The sequence below is a fragment of the Megascapheus bottae genome, chromosome 5 (assembly GCF_031878675.1).
Source record: "Megascapheus bottae isolate mThoBot1 chromosome 5, mThoBot2.hap1, whole genome shotgun sequence".
In the NCBI taxonomy this organism is placed as follows: Eukaryota; Metazoa; Chordata; class Mammalia; order Rodentia; family Geomyidae; genus Megascapheus; species Megascapheus bottae.
The window spans coordinates 56,413,674-56,437,293 of NC_143513.1; the positions used below are offsets into that span (position 1 = coordinate 56,413,674).

General features: G+C 37.3%; 1 pseudogene; it reads left to right on the plus strand.

The window, feature by feature from the left end:
• The first annotated feature begins 21,809 nt into the window (after positions 1-21,809).
• Positions 21,810-22,523, plus strand: LOC150063436 (3-oxoacyl-[acyl-carrier-protein] reductase pseudogene; annotated as a pseudogene).
• Positions 22,524-23,620: the final 1,097 nt, after the last annotated feature.

Below are 23,620 nucleotides of genomic sequence, written 5' to 3' on the forward strand. Positions count from 1 at the left end.
TGTTTTGCCAGTCTTGAAATCAGGGCCTGGATATTGTCCTTGAACATTTTTTGCTCAAGGCTAGCACTCTACCACTTGAGCCACAGCATCACTTCCAGCTTTTTTCTGTGTATGTAGTACTGAGGAATTGAACACAAGGCTTCAAGCATGCTAGGCAAGCACTCTACCACTAGGCTACCCTCCCAGCTTTGTCATTGTTTTTGATTTTGATATTCTGTGTCTTGAATATATGTTTATCTGATTTGGGGAAGGGAAGGGAATAACAAAATGGTCAGAAAAAGGACAACGGGTGAACCAGTACAACAGAGATACTTATAAGACACTATGTTAGAAATGAGCTTTACAACTTTGGGGGAGAAGGGGGACAGAAAAGTGAGAGAGAAAAAGAGAGAGGGGTAACAATGTTCAGCAAGTAGTATATTCATTACTTATGTAACTGTAACCCCTTATACAACACCTTTACAATAAAATTAAATTTAAACATATTAATTCTTCTTTGAAACCCTCCATATCTGCTTTATCAGCTCTAACAATATCTCTGCTGTCATAATGTTCATTTATAAGTATGGTATGCCATGCAGTAAATGTTGCAGAATTAAAGTGCTGTTTAAGTTTCCTGAGGTATGTATGACAACACTTTCCTCAACAGTCAGCCTCTTGAAGTGTCTCTATATTGTAGATCCTCAACAACTCTTGGTTGTGTATTGATTTAAAACTTTCAGAAAATGTACATAATGTATTATATGCTATATATCATAAGTTACATATATTATATGTCTAAATTATAGATTATTTAGACTAAGTACATAGTGTTTAGTCATGCTACATGTAACTGAAAATATTTTCCTACATATGAAGCACATTTGGGTTAAAAAGGTTCTAAGAGATCATCTTTTCTAATCTCTGTTATGAAGGAGCAATCATTTGATGACTTCATAATGTGTGGCTGCCTGATAGGGTCATTTAAAAGTTCTTGTATGAATTCTTCATTAAATGAACCTTTCAATTCATTCATCTCCTTCCTTTCTTTCTTCCTTCCCTCCTTCCTTCCTTTCGTTCCTTCCACATTCCTTCCTTCATTTAAGTTACATATTTCTTTATTTTCAACTAGTGATAAATAATTATGATTTTGTCACTTTTATGTTTTCATTTACAAAGTATTCTATTCTTTTAAATATTTCCTAGATCAGGTTGAGAGTTTTGCATAGTGGTAGAGTGCCTTCCTAGCATGCATGAAGACCTGGGCTTGATTCCTTAGTACAACACACATAGAAAAAAAACAGAAGTGGTGCTGTGACTCAATTGGTAGAGCTCTTGTCTTGAGAAAACCCAATGACAGTGCTCAAAACCTGAGTTCAAGCACCAGGACTGGCAAATTTTTTTTAAAATAAATGTTTCCTAGATCATCTAAGAACTACTTTCAGATCCTTTAGCTATCTGATAATATCTGCTTTGTTCTGAGGGAATAATAAAGTGGTCATTATTTTGCTTTCTAGTTTAGTTTGGTATTTTTCCTGTACCAACTTTAATGTCGGCAGATTAGTTACATATAAGGCACTCATCTAATGTGGTCAAAATTGCAGAGTGAAAAGGAAGTATTACCACATGTCTATGCTGTTGAGAAAACTAGGGGTCAAAAGTCAAGTGACGTGCCAACGTTTCCAGTTAGTGAAAGCTGGAACTGGCCCTCAGACCAAGGTCTCCATCTCCTTCCTCCAGAGAGCTTTCTACTATTTTAAGCTGTTTATTGGCTTGTGTTTCCACCATGACATTTATGTTGACATATATTGGCACTTCAGACACTGCACAGTGAATGTTGTCTAGGCTCTTTTCGATCTGAATTACTGCTTGTCTCTTGTTACTTTGATGGCAAAAATTGCAAGTAGGCAAAAACTGTCTTGTTCATTAATTGACTGAGAAGCTCAAATCAAGGCTCCAAATAATATCATCTTTCTGTAAAAACATGATTTGGTTAGGATTCTTGAGAACAAACTGCTGAAAAATAAAACTACCTCTTTAGTTAAAGAACACCTTCAACTTTCTGTTTTAAACAGAACTGGTTTAATTTGATTTCCTCTGTATCTATCAATGGAGAACTCTTTGCATTTCCAAAGCTCATTATGTGGGTGCAATTTGTGCAAGAAACATCCCAAGACAAATTCTGTGCTTTGTCTTTGAAACAATTTCTTTAGGTTTACAATATCATTGCAATTAGATCTGCCTCCAGTGTGTGTATGTGTATGGGTGTGTATATGTGTGTACATGTTTGTGCACGCATGACAGAAATAGTCAAGAGGCCAAGAAAGAGACTGCTCCGTAACTTAGTTGCATTCTCATGATCAATGCACTCTCCCTTTCTACTGCTTCCTGGTCTCAAACTTTATGCACTGGCAAGGAACTCTTAAATCATGCCTAGCGCTGCACATCCCTGGCTTCCATTGAACAAATGAAGACTGGAACTGGCGGCAGAGTTCTCTGGGTCCCCCTGGGCAGGAAAGCAGCCTACAGGAGAGGAGCGGGGCGGGCTGGGGCGGGGTGGCGGAGGGGGGGGGGCTGGAGCGTGCATCCCCCAGCATGGCATTGTTTTCCTGCCTGTCACTGCCCCATCAGGATTTCCCAGCATTTCGCAAGAGGCTCCCAGGGCCAGTTCCTGGCTGCTTTGAGTGCTTGGTTTGCAAAACAGAGCCAAAAGAATTCTCAAGGAAAGGAAAAGTTTAAATGCAAACATCCTAATAGTTGAACACTTTGAAACAAACAACAACCAAATCCCACTGTAATTCCCTCATGAAAAGTGGAACTGTGCAGGAAGATCGATCCTCGGGGCAGCCTCCCTGAAGACTCCATCGCTGCTAGCGGTTACATCTGCCCTCATTCGTCTCTGTTCTGACTGTCCCACTTATCTCAGCGCTACCCTGAAAACACATTCAACTCTCCATCCACCTACATCACGACACTGGGCACACTGCTTGCCCAAAGACCCGGCCCAAATGGCTTGTTTGGGGCTCACATTGTGTTTTAGAAACTTCTAGAGAACTGAGAATCCAGAGGTTAAAAAAATACTGCGCTTCCCCTGGAGAGCGTAGCTCGCCTCCTTCCCAACAGAGCTGGGGGGAAAATAGCTTGGGCATGACTCACGGTTGCCTTTTACTTGTTAGGATTTATTAGTATTATTGTTTGATTATTATATTTTAACCTCATCGGACATGACCTAATTTGTTCCCTGGAATCCTACTTTTTTAACCTTCGCGTCCCAACACGGCGGGAGCCGGTGTTCTGGAAGCACCTAGGGTCCCCGCTGGAGTCCGAGGATTCTTTGCTATGGACCCAGATGGGGAGAAAAGAGGAAGGGACAACTGGGCTCCACTTACCAGTCTTCCACAGATAGATGCTGGGCGCCTGGGCTTCGCCTGGCCCCGCAGCCCCGCAGGCACCTGAGCACAGCAGCAGAAGGAGCAGCTGGAGGACGCCCTGACGGGGCCCCTCCGCTCCCTGGTTCCCGGACGCCCCGCGCTTCCCTGGCTGTCCCATGCTGCCTGCAAGCAGCTGCTCCAGGGTCTGGATCCACCGCTGCTGGGCAAGTCTGGCAGGGAATTCTTTCCAAGTAGAGACAGCAGAGCTCTCTCTCCACCCCGCGCTATTGTTCGCTTCTGATTAAAAGGAGAGAAAGAGCATCTATCTAACACCACCCGCGAACAATAGCAGCTGCTTCTGTGGCCAAAGATGCAGCCTCCTCCACCACCGTCACCAGCTCCTCTGCCACCGACTGGGATGCTGCAGCCGCTGCCATGGCGCGCGCCGAGTGGCTGGTCCTGGCGGTCCGCAGGGGGCCCCAGCTGACTGAGCAGGTCTGGGAAGCCGCGCAGCCCCCGCCTCCAGCTGGGGGGGAGAGAGAGAGAAAGGAGGGGGGCGTGAGCCTCGGGGAGCTCCAGGGGCTCTGCAGGCAGGGGGAGGTGAGAGGGCGCAGGAGGACCAGAAGGGGCGCCAGTGGAGGGGGTGGGAGGGGGAGCTGCCACCAGGCAGTATCCAGACCCCACATGCCTGCCCGAAGAACTCCCAGGTACGTGGTGAGAGGAATTATGCTCGCAAGGTTACACCAATAAAAAGAATCCTCTGCAGGCAGGCTTCAGAGTGAGGAAGAACTGGCATTGGAATTCATCCTCACTCAAGGAGTCAAATGCTAGATCTAGTGGCATGCCATTCTCAGGACATATTTACACAAAGCTTTGCTGTTGGTGATTTATTTTTGAGCTTTGGCTTCGAATTACTTTATGTCAGTAGCAGTCTTTATGATCAGATGTAGGGGGCTGGGGTGGTGAAAATCAAGGCAAGGGACTTTTTCGCTGCCAAAATACTTTCTTTACATGTTGTTTCTAACTTAAAGTAAGCAATCCATTCTCAGTACAACCCTGAGTAACTATCACTCTAGGAGGAATTAAAAGTACCCTTTCTTATGATTGCCTTTAAGACTGCTATCGAATCATCCAAGTAAAACAAACAAACAAAATCCAATCATCAAATTATATAGCCCACTAACAAGTCCATATTCAATGCCTCTATTTCTCTCTGGAAAAGATGCTACTTGCAACTATTCAGACAATTAGAATAGAGGCAAATAGAATCAGTAACATTGTTTGGTGATCTATCCATTAGCAAATTCTTAAAGCATCACAGACATTGATTTCTCTTCATCTGTTACTGAGACTCATAATCTATAAAAGGAACCATATGATTCTGTGTCTTTTGTTCTTTGTTTTTAACTTCTATCAGGAGTAACAAGAATGTGGGAGGTCAGATACTGCTTTTTCCTTTATCTCTTTTTCCCTGTCCCACAACAACAATCCTTTATTATTAATTCACTTCCTAGTAAAACCAGAATAGTATCAAGACATTCTGCCAATTTAAAAAACCAAACAAAACAAACTCAGCAACCAGAAAGCCAAAGAAAACTATTATCTGGTTAGCAATTTTCCATCTAATATGTTTTTAAAGGAAGAAAATAACTCTATAAATTTACTTCAAAGACATAGCAACTGAACAGTATAAAATGAGGAAGCTACTGTTTCTGAAAAGAGGAAACCTTCCATAAGGCTCCCTGGGGACTCTTGTCATCTTGCCTACCATTCCAGACACAGCCCCTCTGCATGCATTAGATTAAAAGCAGGTTTGATCAAATAATTTCCAGGTCCTGCCTGTTTAAGTATTCTGACATCAGAGGAAATTAACTGCATGGAAGGTTGCAAATTTGGTCTTTGTTTACTTTTTACTCTGTTCGGCCTCTATGAGGGAATTAAAAGCTCAGAGAGCCCTGGCCCTATGTGTCTGTGATTAGGGAAGATAAACTAGTATGGATTACTATTTCTTCCACTAGTGAAAAAAACAGGCAACAATCAAAAGATTAGAGGTTGATAAAGGATATAAAGAAAGTCTGATCCTAACTAATGCAGGGCTCCCTGAAGGAAGACTTCTGTCAGCAGTTATGCAGTTATAGAAGAAAATTAGATGGACGCTCCCTTCCTGGTTCTGTCCTCCAGGGATACCACTGTCTGCAGTATCACTGCCTGGGGAAGCATTGTCCTGCTCTGGGTGTTTATGTTTCTCAGCTATTGTTAATAAGGCCAGTGCTTAAAGCCTCTAATATTATAGGTTCGCAGTAAAGAGTAATCCAACCTGAGCATTTCTGGGAAGCCTCCAAGTAAGTTCACCATGTGAAATTTAGAAGCCCTTCAAAATTAATTTTCTATGTGGAATTGAGAAGTTCTCAAATCAATTCACCACATGGAAATGCACTCTATAAGAGAGCATAGAGAATGTGACAAAGTTCACTTAATGTTATTTAATGTACAAGTTAATTATTAATTATCTGATGCTTTGAAAAGCCATCAGATGCCATACTTTATAGCTTGATACCAAAAGAAAGCTTGAGTTTCTGATCTTTATATTTCTCCATAGTTGTACAGTAATTAAGAGTTCCAACACTGTAACTTCAGGCATTATATGTAAGAATCAAATTTAACTTCTAAGTCAACCGTTAGTTCTATTTATAATACACAATTAGGGTGACAAGTTATGCAGTAGTATTTGAAATCAGCATATGATTGGTTTCTATTTATTTTAAACTTGCACAAAACTTAGAGCATAAACATCCACCCTTACAATCACACACAATCACTAATAGTGAAGACATGTCTGGATAATGTTACAGAAATGAATCCTCACCAACATTTGTCTTCACCCCTGCCACATATCTGTTCATAACAATGTCATTACTGCACTTGAAGACAAAAATGTATGGGTCTCTGAGGAGACAAAGATGACATATATATTCAGATACATCTTCCATTGTAAAGGGAATATTGTCCAGTTGGGCAGCTCCTATCCATAAAATGGCAAGACAGTGAGAGACAGCAAGATCTAACAGTCTTTTGTTTCCTAGAGCATGATATAAATAATACACAGATGTTTAATGACATGATGTCAGAATTTAGTCACAAGAAGTCTCAAGGATGCAGATTCAATTGACTGTCTGTACAGTCTGCCATAGAGTAAATTTTTCATCACTTTTCATAAAGAACTGCTCAAGTATTAATGAGCTTGGGCTATCAAAGTTTTCCAAACCAAATAGATGAAAAGTAAAAAGCACATATGATTTTAATACTTTGAAGAGAGGTAATGCCGAACCTATCATCTCTCATATAGTTACCTTAATTGGATTTGTTATTTTGGCTATAATTTCTAATCTCCCAATTATAAAGATATGAACATACCTATATTATGCTTGTTATTTTATAAGAATATAAGCTTGCTCTGATAGATTTATGTGGACAGTCTTGAAGCAAAATTTATAGCCCATTAGACATTTTTCAACATCTTAATGTGATAAAGGCCATTATATAAAAACAAACAGTAAAAATATGAGTTGTTTGACAGAAATAGTAGTAAATTTAATATTATTGGCTTTTATGAATACAATAAATGAATGACACAATGTAGGAAAGTTTTCAATGGGACTTTAGAAAGTGAATCATATGAGGATATCTATCATGAAATAAAAACTCAAAATACATTTCACCACATACATGTGTGATGCACCATCAAAAAATAAATAGAAAATCTACCCCAAGGAATTCTATTGGTGCATCCTCTAGATGTCATACGTGACCAAGATTTACATTCAACAAACTTTAGGCTTCCTCTGTTCCCCTTTCCCTGCTACACCCATCAAATTATCAAATATAAAAACTTTCACTTTTGGCCGGGAGTTTGGCCTAGTGGTTAAAGTGCTTGCCTAGCATGCATAAAGACCCAGGTTCAATTCCTCAGTACCACATACATAGAAAAAAGCCAGAAGTGGTGCTGAGGCTCAAGTGGTAGAGCTCTAGCCTTGAGAAAGTCCAAGGACAGTGCTCAGGCCCTGAGCTCAAGCTCAAGACTGGCAAAAAAAAAAATCTTTCACTTTTGATTATTTTAATAAGTAGCCATACATTTTTACATTCTATTCTATTATTCACTCTTTTTTTTCTATTTCTTTTTACTTATTTTTTTTACCATATGGGTTTGTTGATTGTTTCACTAGTTTATAATTTTGTGTGTTAAGAAAAGGATGGACTCTCAATTTCAAACAACTTCATAACACAATCTCATGTGCTCTACATTTTATTAATAATCAATAAAGTCTAAGCATGATGGAAGAATCTGTTATTCCAGTTATGCAGGAAACTGATACTGGGAAGATCATGGTTCCAGGTCATGGTTCTAGGTAAAACCAAACCAAACCAAAATGAACAAACAAACAAAAAAAATCTCACAAAATATTCTCAAGACTGGGCCGGGAGTTTGGTCTAGTGGTTGAGTGCTTGCCTAGCATTCACGAAGACCCAGGTTTGATTCCTCGGTACCAATACATAGAAAAAAGCTGGAAGTAGTACTGAAGCTCAAGTGGTAGAGCTCTGGCCTTGAGAAAGTCCAAGGACAGTGCTCAGGCTCTCAGCTCAAGCCCAGAACTAGCACAAATATATATATATATTCTCAAGACCTATCTCAATAGGAAAAGTAGGACATGGTGTTAGTTGTCTAATCATTGTAAAAAATGGAAATAAATAATAAATCAGGAATAAATATATTAGAGACAAAAAGAATTATACCAAGAATCAGCTAAACAAAAAGTTTGTTCTTTGAAAAAAATTAACAAAATTGTTAAGCCCTTAGCAAACCTGACCAAAAGAAGAAATGAAATAAAAGCAGAAGTGAAAATGGTGACATCAAATCAGATATAAGTAAAATTCTGAATAGTGTAAGGGGACATTATGCAAATCTTTAAATGATTCAGATATGAATTCATTCCATCAATATACCTAAACTGAACCAAGTGGATATGAGCCACTTAAATCCATAACAAGTAAAGAAATTGAAATGTTCTCATCTAAGAACAGTCCATCCATCCTCTTCAATGAATGGTGAATATCTACATGCAGATAACTGAGGCTGAATTCCTGTCAGTCACCCTGTACTACTACTACTACTAATAATAATAGCAGTTTTAATGTTAGCACAGTTACTCTGTACTACTATCAATTCAAAATGGATCAAATGTCTCAGTGTAAGAACGGAAACTGTAAAATACCATAAGAAAAATTAAGAGAAGCATTGGAACTTTTACATGAATGAATAGAAGAAACATCAGATTCTTTCTGAAATGAAAAAATGATTTGTTGAACATACCACTGTGCTTTAAGAGTCATTGTTCAACAAAACCTAGATACATAGACAATATGGTATGACGCAAAACAAAAGGACATCCAGGATATAGAAACAAAGGCCATATAATGAGTGATTGTTGTCCTTAATGTACTGTGTTATCTCTCATCTGTTTGCTCTCCCTAGGTTAGCTCATATTGTTACAGTATCTCACCTGGTTATCTGATAGATTGTATATATGCGTATTTGGTTATTTGAAATCAGATAGGGAAGGGAGGAAAACAAGATGAGGGGCGGGGGTGGGGGGAGAGAAATGGGGACCAAGACATGAGAAAGTGTATCAATGTTGGTGAAGTAAGGCACCTTCTATCTGGTGAATATAATGTAACCCTTCTATTAATTACAATAAAAAATATATATGGAGAAAGAAAAAAAGAGTCATTGTTCAAAATTGTAAGTTAGCTGTTAGTAGTAATGTGTTTTCCTTGTTCTTGGTAAGTCATTTTTCCTTAAATTTTTTTTTTACAATCTTTTCACTATGTTTGGAGATCCTTGGGTGTTTAAGGTTTCTTGCCAATTTGAGGTAAATTTTCAAATATTAGTATTTTCTGCTCCTTAGTTTCTATTAAGTTTCTTTCTGGGATTACTGTTATCATCTTATTTGAAAGTTTGATATGGGTTTGTAGATCTTCTATAATTGACCAATTTAAGTTATTTTTCCTCTCTTTGTATGCCCTAGATTGTATCATTTTCGTGAATCTATGTACCAGTTAACTGACTCATTTGTCCTGTTTCTCATGGGCTAAGCCAGGATGGCCTTGGTATCATAATATTTGTCCCATCCATGCCACTGAGGTAAAGGAGCAAGCCAGAGAGTTAGATGAGATGTTATATTATCTTCCTTCACACATCTTAGGGGAAAATGATTTTAAATGGACACATTGTAATTACAAGGGAAATTGCAAAACCTGTCTTCCTCTATGATCTTAACATGGAACATAAAATAAATATCATAAATACCCAGTTTTAACTCAGTCATATGTTCTTCCGGTGATTATTCACCTTCAAAATCTTACCAGATTTACTTGATATCATAACCTTTCATATGTTTTCAGGCCATACTCTGGGACCTGCATGTAAGCAAGTGAATTAATAATCACTGATATGTGAAATGAATAATTAAATAAATAAAACTAGATTTAATTCACTATTATCATAAATCAAATTGTCTATGAAACAACTCTGTTAGCTTTCAGTTCTGATAAACAAAGAAAGCAAATTCACAATAGACATAGACCCAAGATATTACAGCAGATAGAGAAAATCAAAAGAGATATACAGCTAGTGATTTTCTATGTTGCACTTCTCTTTTAATACTCTGTTTTCAGAATCAGGTTTCTGTGAAAGGTCATCGGAGTTCACTTCATAATCTCTCAGGTATCATTCTTATAAACAACAGTGTGGATGGCTCCCCCTGGCTGGAAAACATGACATTTCTGTTTCCCCTTTTCAGAGTATGAGATAACTTCGGCTTCTTTCTTTTTTAGAATCTGTTTTTTAATTGTTGGGATAATGTATAGAGGGGTTATAGTTACTTTCATCAGTTACATTCCTTCTCCCACACTGATACCCCTTCTCATTTTTTTGTTCCCATTTCTCCCCTCCCCCAATCATTTTCTTTTTTCTTTTGCTTTTCTTTTCTTTTCTTTTCTTTTCTTTTCTTTTTCTTTCTTTTTTTGTGGGTCATGGGTCTTGAACTTGGCCTGAGTGTTGTTCCTGAGCTCTTCAGCTCAAGACTACCACCCTATCCTTGATCCAAGCCCCATTTCCCATTTTCTAGAGGTTAATTGGAGATAAGAGGCTCAGGTCCTTTTGTGCCTGGGATGACTTTGAACCTTGATCCTCAGATCTCAGCCTCCAGAGTAGTTAGGATTACAGGTGTGAGCCATCATGCACCACCTTCTTCTCTTTTCTTAAAAAATATATTTTATTGGCCTGGAGTTTGGCCTAGTGGTTAGAGTGCTTGCCTAGCATTCACGGAGACCCAGGTTTGATTCCTCCATACCACACACATAGAAAAGCTCAAAGTGGTGGTGGTGTGGCTCAAGTGGTTAGAGCACTAGTCCTGAGGTAATAAGTTCAAGGAGAGTGCTCAGGCCCTGAGTTCAGTCCATAAATATATATATATATATATATATATATGTGTGTGTGTGTGTGTATGAATATATACATGTATATACACATGCATAATTGTTGTCAGGGTGATGTAGAGAGGGGTTTTAGTTACATTTGTAAGGTAGTAAGTACATTACTTCTTGAGCAATGTTACCCATTTCCATGTTTTTCTTTCCCTTTTCCTCCCACACCCCATCCCAAGTTGTAGAATTCATTTCCAACATATTGTTCTGTGAATAACACTGTTACACCGGTTCACCCTTTACCCCTTGTCACATCAATTCATTTACCCCCTTCCCTTCTTTGATTAAAATAAACAAATAGATGTATAAGCAGTACACCAAGTACCGAAGTCAGATGCAGCAATAAAGGAGATAAACACATAAGGGGGAGGAGAAACAACAACAGAAAAGAAGGAAAAGGGTAAAGAAATAGGTTCACATATTATGTTCACATATTATATCGAAAATAATCACCACAAGGATAAATCTCTTGTTGCCTTATCCTGGGGTTCATTGCGCTAAGGCTCATTCTAAATGGCCACATGCACATACTTTTTTGAGCAATTGCTCTCCTATGCTAGGAAAATTCTAAAGGTATACTAATTTTTACAAATGAGGGAGCCCACGTAGTCTATGTTTCTTTAGGTCTAGGGTACTCCACTTAATACGATTTTTTCCAAGACTTTCCATTTCCTTATGAATGGTACAAGATCATCCTTTCTGATGGCAGCATAGAAATCCATTGTGTATAAATACCACATCTTCTTGATCCAATCATCTACTGAAGGACATCTGGGTTGGTTCTGTATCTTAGCTATGGTAAATAGTGCTACAAGGCACATGGTTGTGATGGTAGGTTTAGTATGGCTTTTTTGGGCAAATTTGGATAATGTGCAGGAGTAAAATTGCAGGGTCAAAGGGAGCTCTATGTTTAGTCATCTGAGGAACTGCCACACTGCGGTTAACTTTGGCTTCTTTCTGGATCCTGCTGACAAATATTTTTTTTTCATTAATGCTTTTTATTTACTGTTTCAGATTCCCACTTGCTGCTGAGTTATTTAGAACAACTTCCACTAATTCAGTTTAAAATGATTTAAATAAATTTTTATGACACCTCTCTCTGTGTTTTATTTCCTTTTCAGATCTAATTGATATTTTATATTTCTACATATTAAATATTCCTGTTGATAGTTTAATAAACTTTTCAAACAAAGAAGAGAAATTTCAATCTCACATCTTACTTGACAGTCAATGTTTTATTTTTCTATTACTCACTTTTCTTCATATTTTCCTAATCAAATACAGAAACAATTTTTAATGATTTAATTACTTTCACATGTAAAATGTCAGTTTAGTTTTTTATAACCAGAAGGAAATGTATGAACTACTACATAGTAAATGGAAAAAGTTAAGATATGGAAGTTGAATTATGTTTCTCATGTATTTAGTGATGAGTTTTGAGATAGTACCTTGTCATGATTTGTATATTTTCTATAGGAAATGTTTTCAAGCAAAAAGCACAACTGCAAACATTTGTTTTCTTAAAAAAAAATTAGCATAATATCTAGAAAAATATGTGAGGAACACAGGTAAGTGATTTAATTGATTAGCAACTGAGAGTCAAGAGAATAAAAGAGTAAAAACTGATTTCAAATAACAGGATCTGATGGCTACATTAAGTTGAAAGATAAAACTTTCCTACTAAGACAGTCCAAGATTTGTACTAATTATTACAAATGAGGAAAATGATGGAGCCTATGTTCCTTTGGGTCTGGCTTACTTCACTTAATATGATTTTTTCTAAGTCTTTCCATTTCCTTACAAATGGGGTGATGTCCTTCTTTCTGATGGCAGCATAGAATTCCATTGTGCACAAATACCACATCATGTTGATCCACTCATCAACTGGGGGGCATCTGGGTTGGTTCCAACTCTTTGCTATGGTAATTAGTACTGCAATGAGCATCATTGTGCTAGTGGATTTACAATAGCTCAAAACCTAGATACACAAGGCAATATAGGATGAATGAAAGGACCTCCAGGATATGGAAAGGTGAGCTATATAATGTGTTATTGTTGTTCTTAATGCACTATGTTATTTCTCATCTCTTTTATTGTCCCTTGGTTATTCTCATATTGTTACAGTATCTTACCTTGTTATATGGTATATTATGTATATATGATCATTTGTTTATTTGAAATAGGAAAGGGAAGAGAGAAAAACAAGAGGAGTGGAGGGGGTGGAGGGAGGAAAATGGGGACAAAAACATGAGAAGGAATATCAGTGTTGTGAAGTAATGCACCTTCTATCTGGCAAATATAACTGTAACCCTTCTATTAATTACAATAAGAAAAGAAAATAAGAAATCTTTTATATACGTGATTACCCCCCATTAAATGTACTGTAAAAATGAAACTGCTTTCCAGATAACATGGATTACATGAAAGTTTTTCCTCCTAGACAACTTGTCAAATAATTTTGGAAGTATTGCTCATATTCTAAATCGACACCTCTTCTCTGACATCTGAGAGACAGAGAGAGAGAGAGAGAGAGAGAGAGAGAGAGAGAGAGAGAGAGAGAGAGAGAGAGAGAGAGAGAGAGAGGTTCCTTTGTCATAATAGGTAGGGAGGGCAGATAAACTGTTCAAGGCATCTCACCATTCAGAATGAAAGGCCTCTCCATTCTACCAGACTAGAAGATGCCTCAGTCTCTCACATCATGCATTATAATTCATGAGAAAGCTGTGTTTACGATGACTTTATCAGTTGGCAATGAACATCAAGCTCAGTGTAAGATAAAATTTTGACAATTTGTGAGGGGGAGAAAAGCAAATGTCAGTAAATTAGCTCGAGCCATTGTGCTACCCTGTGGTGACAGCAGCCGTCAGTACCAATTTTCCCAAACTGCTAGTGTATGTCTACACACTGAAAACAGTATGAAAAGCTTTCCCACTAATTGCTAGTGGCAACTCTGATACTTCCAAAAGTTTTCTCCCCCCCTGGTGATACAGATGCAAGCCTGTCTCTGTGTGTGACAGTTGTATTCTTTTACTGTTTACAAAGAAAATAATTTGTCTTTCATTTGCTAATGGATGACACCAAAAATGTTGCTATAGCACCCAGAAAAATGATTATTTTAAAATAGTCTGAAATATTTTAATTCTCCCTTCATTGAGAACTGTCTAGTTGATCGAACAACAAGTCACCAATCCATTTTATGTAACTCCATTGAAGCATGAGATGGAAAGAATGGAAGGTGTTCAAGACACAATCGAAAGGCAGGCCCATTTAATCTCTAACTCACTTCACTTCTGCATATTTCACAAGCTAAACTGTTACAAGAACACCTTATACAAGGGCTGAGTGTGGACAGATGTCTTTGCAAATGCATGTCGCTAAAGGGAAAGTGAGAGAAAACTCATCTTGAAGATTTTTGAATAGTTTGAAATTATTCAGGATGTGTGGTCTGTGTGTGTGTGTGTGTGTGTGTGTGTGTGTGTGTGTGCTGTTACTGGGGCTTGAACCAATGGACATGCCTGATCATTTGGCTCAAGTCTAGTACCTACCACATAATAATAAATTCTTCTTCTTCTTCTTCTTCTTCTTATTATTATTATTATTATTATTATTATTATTATCAAAAATAAGAATCTCACAGATGTTTCTTCCTGAACTGGCTTTGAACCACAATTCTTAGATGTCTCCTGTATTGCCAGGATTACAGGCATAAGCCACTTGCAGTAGGCTGTTGAAATTGTTCATTTGTGAAGCCACACTGAAAACCAGAATCTAACACTTAGCAAATAGTAACTCGATCAAAGCATTCATGCCTCACAAGGTAAAGCTAAATGCTTCATAGGGTTCTGAGTCATAACCCAGAGGTTATAAAATAGCTTAAATATCTAAAATCTAGTTCTTACATCTTCTCTCTTAGATCTCTTTTATCAATATTCACATGAAATTTCCCTCATTTGCTCAACAATGGGAAAACATTTATTGAGCACCTATTTGCCACGCCTGCAACAGCACAGCCTTCTTGTTTATAGGCGTTGGGATTGTACATGCTATCCACATTGGCACATTCCTTGGCAACTAGACAACCTGACAGGTATGCTCAGTGTCATGTAAACAAAGATGAGATGTAAAATGAAGGAAGAAAATAGCACCCCAAACTAAGAGCATTAACATATTGCTCTCCTGGGTACCGCAGTGGCAGATAAGTAACTAATAGTAGCCATTATCCTCAATGGATAATTTTCAGCGAAAATGGCTACAGACCAGCAGCCCCCACAGTGTGTAATGAGCAGGAACTTCACGCTCTCTGTGTTGTCATTGCTGAGGTTTGAATCCTGCTGTTTCCACTTTTGGGGCTGCTGAGATCACTGCGCATTCCTGGCAGCTGAGATGGAAACTTGCTCTCCTCTCTCCCATAATAAGCAATGGACAAAGCCTATCATTCATCCTAATTTCCCTCTGTGGGATTTGGAAGGTGTTGATGGAGACAATCAGGAGTATCACTACCAATAGTTCATGTGAAAGAAAACCAAACCTAAAACGGAACAAAAGGAAGTGATAATGCGGTGGGATTTTAGTGAAGGAAAATATAGATTCACACACAGCTATATTGCATTAGAGTATGCAATATTTGTAAACTGGGACTGTGGTGTGATAAACATGTTGAGATGGTTTTGCTTACTGGATTAGAATGTGGGCATCTTTCATACACTACTTCAGATCATATAACTATGAAGGAACACTGAGGTGAATTAAATAACTTTTTTTAGCCAGGCACTGGTGGCTCATGCCTGCAGTCCTAGCTACCCAGAAGGCTAAGAATCACAGTCCAAATCCAGCTTAATCCAAGACTTTCATCACCAATAAACTCCTTTAAAAAAGGCAGAAATGACTCTGTAGCACAAGTTTGTACAACCCCAGCCTTGAGCAAAACTGAAGCTGAGAGAGTGAGAGAGAGAGGAGGGGGGAGGGAGGGAGCTGGTGTCCTGACTTCAAACACCAGACTGGCAAAATAAAACATTTCCTTATTTTTCTCCTATAATTCTTACAAATACGTTTGCATCAGACATAACATGCACTCATTTCCTTACCTGTCCAGGAAATTAAGCAGAAAACTAGAAAACTTGTATGCTTCATATTGGGTTGTCATTGAATTACTCAGTCATTAAAAAAACAAGAATCATCAGCTCATGATGTTACAGATAACCTAATGCTTATCTCTAACAGGAAGTACTTAAAATACAAAGTAAACATTTGCTTTACAGCCTGTTCTTCTGTAAATTATGATTTGGCAACATTTCCTTAAATGGTTTTCACTGTTACTGCATTTTAAAAGTGAGATCATATTGTTTGTAGGCACTTCATTATCTCATTTGATTGGGTTTTAATTCCAGTAACATACAGCAGAGGCTCCTGTGCCTTTTGCAATTTGAAACAGTGATTGCATGCTGAGAATAATTAGCTTCACTAAGGCAGAACAAATGATTTCTTTGCAAAACACCAAGTCTGTGTTTCAACAAAGATAATCAAAGAATATCTTAGGTCTTCCCTGACAGTGGTTGCTTTGCATTTAATTACCATTTTTGCACTCTTAATCTACTAAAAATGGTGGCAAGGTGGAGATTTTTTTTTTAAATGCCTTAAAATCTGACGGTGTGGAGGCATTTTTTACTCTAATTGGTTAATTTGTTTAGTCCATTTCTACTCAAAGATTTATTTTACATGGTTATTTTATCAATTGCTTATTTGTACTAATAACTTAAATAAAATAATTAAATGTGGCTGGCTACCATAATGATAATGATCAATTCACCCAGAAAATTTGATTTAATCTAATTATTAATCTAATAACATAGAAAAGCAAATTAGATGATTTTTCTTATACTTTTTTTTAGTGAGGTAATATGAATATGATAATTAAATTGTGCAATTCAATTTGGACTGAAGAAAGTTGTTCAGTAACAGCAATAAAAGAGAGGTGTTAGATTCTTAAAGTTCAGAGCTAATCTCTAACACTAGTAAAATATGCACTGAAAAGTTCATTCAGAAGTCCATTTTTTAGTTAATGTGCTTGGTGAGTTAATGATTATTGCAGCATCTTGAGTGGAAGCATTAATCAGAGTTCACTGTGCAACAAAAGGTCATGAGTGCATCCTGCTTTGAAATTAAACCTTGTGCTCATATTCCTGAATGGCTGCAAGGAACAACGCAATAACACACAAATCTACAACACACTTTAAAGTCCTAGCTGTTAATGGTTAGATGATAGGGTCTGTTTGAAAATCCTTGAAAATCTCTGCCCTTGAGGTTATACCTAAATTAATCCTCTAAAATGTCTGGAACAATCAGAACAGAAACTTTCCAAAATTTAAGCACATAGAATTGGTATGCTGGTGACCACACTGACAGACATAAGGATAATGAATCCATGATCAATTTAGACATCATTCTGGCATAAAATAATATCTTCAGTCCTGAATGTTAGCAGATTTCTATTATCCATTATTTGGTTGAGAAATAAGGAATCCTGTGGAGTTCTAAGGTATTATCCCTTTTTTTCACTCAATTAGTTGGGTGTGTCATTAAGTAGTTTAGAATCTTTTGGAAAGTGTGGACTATTTTTTTTCTTAAGATTTGTGACATCTGAGTACAAGTTTGAAATGCAAAATAACTATTATACATAGGACTTTAATATTTGCAGTTCTTTCCCCAGTAAGCAAATGTAGTTAAAATAATGCAAGTTAGCTTCTAATTATGGAAACAATCATAAAAAGGTAAATTTAACAAATGCTGACTTTAAATCAAACAGTGGAAAGTAATTTGTCCAAAACCATGTTTAATGTTTTCTAACTTTTTTGTATTACTGAAATTTGAACTCAGTTCTTCAGAATATTTCTGAAACAAATATTCTACCATTGGAGCCCCTCTATAGTTTTGTTTTGCTTTGGATATTCTTTTTTTCTTTTTCTCTTTTTTTTTTTTGCCAGTCCTGGGCTTGAGCTCAGGGCCTGATCACTGTCCTTGGACTTTCTCAAGGCTAGACCTCTACCACTTGAACCTCAGCACTACTTCCAGCTTTTTTCTATGTATGTGGTACCGAGGAATCGAACCCGGGTCTTTGTGCATGCTAGGCAAGCGCTCTACCACTAGACCAAACTCCTGGACCCATCTATGGATATTCTTGAGATAGGGTTTCACTTTTGCTCAGACTGGCCTGGACTGTGATCTCTGTATTGGTATGTCCCCTTCTCACTGGGTTGACAAGCTTGTATCACAGGGCCCAGAAATTAGTTGAGAAAGTCTTGACAAATTTTTATGGGCAAGCTGGATTCAAACCATTACCCCCTATCACTCATCTCCAAGTAGCTAGGAAGGGTTACACACTAGAACTATCACTCCTGGCTTACTCAACTTTAAATAGATATTGCTCAATAATATGCACACTTTATTCCCCATATATTCATAAATGTGACTATGTTAACAATAGAGATTTTGAGATACAGAATTATAATATTCATTTTCTTCTCTTTTAGCTTTCAAGTGAATTTTTAAAAAAAATTTTGTCAGTCATGGGTCCTGAACTCAGGGCCTGAGCACTGTCCTTGGGTTTTCTCAAGGCTAGCACTCTACCACTAGTGTGTCCCCACCACTTCAGTTTTCTCTATGTATGTGGTACTGAGGAATCAGGTCTTTCTGCATGCTAGGCAAGCACACTATCACTAAGCCAAACTCCTGCCCCTGGCAAAGTCTTTTCTCTGATAAAAAGTTAACTTTGGATTTTTCTTTTCTTTTAAACTACATTAAATGACTACACTGTTGGTCACATCAAGCTCATAAATATACTTTATTCAACAAATATAACTTCAAGGATTAAAAAAATAGGAAGCATTCAGCTAAATGTTTCTCTATTAGCACTGTAAATGTTCTTGCTAATCAAATTTAGATGCCTTAGCAACTTTCATATTTCAAAAGTTCAAAGTGAATCAAACCCTCTGAGGAAAATAAAACTAGACCTCAGGGACAGTGTCCAGGTCCAGAGTTCACATTCAACGACCCACGAAAAGAAAAGAAAACAAAAGAAAGAAAAGAAAATTTCCTGATATGATGCAAATCACAGGTAAGTGTCAGGTAAGAGCTATGCATTGCTGGTCTATATTTTGTGTTTTTTTGTTTTGTTTTGTTTTTGTTTTTGTTTTTTGCTTTGCTGTGTTTTTTTTTAATTTAATCTCAATAAACCTGCTATCAAATAAGGTGTCTTAGGGGACAAGCATATGGTTCTGCCATTTCCCCCATGCCATCGTTTCTAAAGAAAAAGGTGTGATTTTATAAGAACTATGTTATCTAATTTACAAAGTTGCATATCCCATCCAAAGCATTGAAACAATTTATACTACTTTTACCATCTGTAAATTCATTTAAAATGGAAAGGGATTAACAAATTGAATTATTTATATGTGATTTGGGGTTGTTGAATCTTTCCTTTCATTGAAATCATTGCACTGCTAAGGTATGATGATAATAAGATAAAAGTAAACCTCACCTGGTGCTGTGGCTCATGACTGTAATCCTGACTACTCAGGAGGCCAAGATCTGAGGATGGCAGTTAAAAGCCAGCCCCATGAAGTAAAGACCATGAGACTCTTATCTCCAATTAACCACCAGAAACCCACAAGTGATGCTTGATGGGTAAGATGGTAGCCATGAGCTGAAGAGCTCAGGGACAGTACCCAGGCCCAGAGTACAAGCCCCATGACCAACACACACACACACACACACACACACACACACACACACACACACACACACACACATAGTAAACCTGTAATATTATTCAACAATAGATACAGAGGCAAAATTGAAGTAGACATTGGTAAATTATTTGTTGTAGCAATAGTGAACCATAATAATCTTATTTAGAATCATGCTCAAAATGTGAGGATGGTTGAGTATTAAGATTATTTTACAATGCTACCCATATCTGTAAGGAATATATTTTGTGGCTATTACAAGATGCTAAAAAGTTTTATAGCATTATGAAATTTACTAAATAAGGATAGATCAATATTTTCATAAATTATAGAAGATGCATGGCTCCTATCAAAAAGCAATTTCATTTATGTTTATAATATATTTGAATAAGATGGGTAAAAGTGACTCACATCTGTAATCAGAAAGGTGAAATCTAGAGAATCATGGTTGAATAAATGGTTGTATAAATGGTTGTCTAAAAATGATATACAATTAAACAAGAGACATCACAATATTCAATAATAGGCAAAATATGGAATCATCCCTGATACCCTTCAGTGGATGAATGTATCAAGAAAATATGATATTTATACACAATGGAATTTTACTCATCCTCTAGAAAGAAGGATATTGCACCATTTGTAAAGAAATGGAAACTTGGATAAAAACATATTAAGTGAAGTGTCAGGTCCAGAAAGACAAAGAATGTGTATTTTCCCTTGTATGCAGAAGCTAGATTTAGCTTATAAATCACAAGTAAATATGTTGGGTGGTATAGAAAAGTATGCAAATGTTTTAACTGAAATATAGTACATTCAAAGAGAACTCAAATCATGTAATGAATCAGAAAGGCAAAGTCAAAGCTCCACAAAATAAATGCTACCAAGTGAGGACTTAAAAGGGAATGGGAGGAATTAAGGAGAAAGAGGCAGATAAATAAATTGAAGAAGACAAGAATGTAGTCAAGAATCCAATGTACCTCCTACACACTTAAGAAGAGTGAAAGAAGGATGTATAAGGAAAGGAGGGTGGCAATGACAAAAAAGGGTGACACTGATCAAGTATATTCGTAAAATACTTTGTTAAATGGAAACTCCTTTGTATAACTACTTGAAACTAATTTAAAAAATCATAAAAAAATAAGATCTAAAATAGAAATGGAAGGCCAGATTTCTAGCCTGTAGTTAATGAATATTCCAATGTTTTGTATCATCTATCAGAGTGCCTGCATGTTTGTCTGCTAGTCCTTCTGCAGAAAAATCACATCATTAGATGGCTCTATGGCTCTTCCTGTCCTATTCTCCTCTATGGATTGGGGTAGGGTTCCACTTTTCTCCATCCCAGGACTGGCCACATGCTGTTCAAAAAAATCCCTGGAAAAAGGGGCCTATGCTTTCACGCTCTGTACATGGATTCAAGAAACATAATCTCCTTGCAGGTTGGCAGCTGTCACTGGAGTTAGAGGAGAAATAATCTCCCTCTGAAGCACATTAGATTAGAAAAAAAAAAGAGTCTTGACAAACAGCCAGGAATTTAGAGGTAAACATTGTATTAATAAGCATCTTGACTATAATCACACGGACAAGACTTTCTTTGCTTATACTTTACACTCCCTCACTAAACCGCCCTGCCTCGTAAGAAAAAAAGAAAACAAAAAGGCAACTGTCTCCTTAGCTAACCTACTTGACCAAACAACTGTCATTCTCTAGGAACTGAGCAAGGACATCTTAAAGAAACACATGACGTGAAGAGGGTTGAGGAGCATTTGGAATAATGGCTCCTTTTATCACAAGTGTGATAGCTGCAATGAAAATAGTTATCTTAAGGTAGGATACCTATCTAGAAGGGAGAGCTTGCTAGGCAGAACCCATCATTTGTTTAAAGACTTAATGAGACACCTAATGGTATAATGAGTCAAAATATGTAAACTAACCAGACTTGATATGAGCTCAAATAATAAAGAAGAAAAAACAATGTAAAAGACAGACACATTTTAATCAAAATAACAAAAAGGGCACAGATATAATTATGAAAGCAAAAAAAATAAACCAATAATATACTAAGAATAAAGGACATGAAACAAGGAATCAGAAATAACATGGTCTATAACAGAAAGACTCTGAGCATAAGAAATAACTGGCTCAGCCTTCTTCCCTCCGGGTTTGCGACTCCAAGATGAACAAAGTCTGTGCTGTCTTTGGAGGTTCCCAGGGTAGGGGCAGGGCAGTAGCCCAGTTAATGGCCCAAAAAGGCTACCGAGTGGCCATCATTGCCTGAAATCTGGAAGTGGCCAAAGCCGCCGCTGGTGAGCTCGGGGGAAATCATTTGGCCTTTAGTTGTGATGTTACTAAAGAAAACGATGTTCAAAATACATTCAGAGAGCTGGAGAAACATTTAGGCCAAGTAAATTTCTTAGTAAATGCAGCTGATGTTAACAGGGATAGTCTTTTAGTAAGAACAGAAACTGAAGATATAATATCTCAGCTTCATACCAACCTCTTGGGTTCCATGCTAACTTGTAAAGCTGACATGAAGACCATGATTCAACAACAGGGAGGGTCTATTGTTAACGTAGGAAGTATTGTTGGTCTAAAAGGCAATTCTGGTCAGACTGTGTACAGTGCTGGAAAAGCAGGATTAGTTGGTTTTTCACGTGCACTTGCTAAAGAGGTAGCAAAAAAGAAAATTAGAGTGAATGTGATTGCACCAGGATTTATTCATACAGATATGATGAAACATTTGAAAGAAGAACATTTAAAGCAAAACATTCCTCTTGGGAGATTTGGAGAAACTATTGACGTGGCACATGCAGTTGTGTTTCTTTTAGAATCACCATACATCATGGGTCATGTTCTAGTAGTGGATGGAGGATTACAACTCACCATATGACTAAAGTTATTCAGATATAATGGTGGGTGTGAATCAAGGGCACACTTCGGTATTTACAATTGTATTCACATGGGTGACATTTGGTAATCATACTTAATGCTACAAATATTGCTTTCTATTTTTCTATGATTATATTTGAAAAGAATTGCTGGGCATGGTAGCTCACGCCTGTAATCCTAGCTAGTCAGGTGACTGAGATCTGAGGATCAAGGTTCAAAGTCAGCCTGGGCACAAAAGGATCTGACACTCTTATCTCCAGTTAACCTCTAGAAAATGGGAAGTGGGTCTGGGCTCAAAGGTAGGGCAATAGCCTTGAGCTGAAGAGCTCAGGGACAGCGTCCAGGCCAGAGTTCAAGCCCCATGACCCACCAAAAAGAAATCTATGTCTATATCTATATAGATATGACCAGTTGTATTTTATCTAAACGGTATATGTCATATATCTTTATAGGATGCAGCAATTGCAGTACATAGATAGCAAGAGATGTAAACCAGAATTAATTTATATATTTTATGTTTTCTATTTGTGGTAATTACTTCAATGTATCAGGTTGAATTTTCTTGGAATTAACCTTTCCGGCTGTTGACAGAATGAGAGTATTTATAGATTTTCTATTAGTTTATCAGTACTTTAACAAACCTTCTGACACATTGTTTTTGTTTGAGACAAAGTCTCCACCCTGCTCATTTCATGTTTTCACATTATTCACATTTTAAAAAATGTGCCAACTTAGATAGAAGTATGATTTAGAGTTCATTTCCACTTATCTTTTCCATCCTCTCCCCTACCTGCCTTTTCTTTTCTCCCTTTCCTGGAAGGTTCTTGTTATGCAGTCTAGGCTGGCTCCAAGTTTGTAATACTCTTGTCATAGCCTCCTGGACTAGAGTTGATTTCTTATAGTGATATTACTCTATATTGAACAACTGGACAAAATAATCAGCAAATTTACTCAAGAAGCCCAGAGCTAAGGATAGGGGCTTAAAGCCAATTTGGGGGGAAAAAAAGTCATAAGAGACTATTTCCAATTAGCTTGCTAAAAGCTGATTGGAGATGTAATTGACCCATTACAATTCTCAAAGATGATAAGGATTAATCC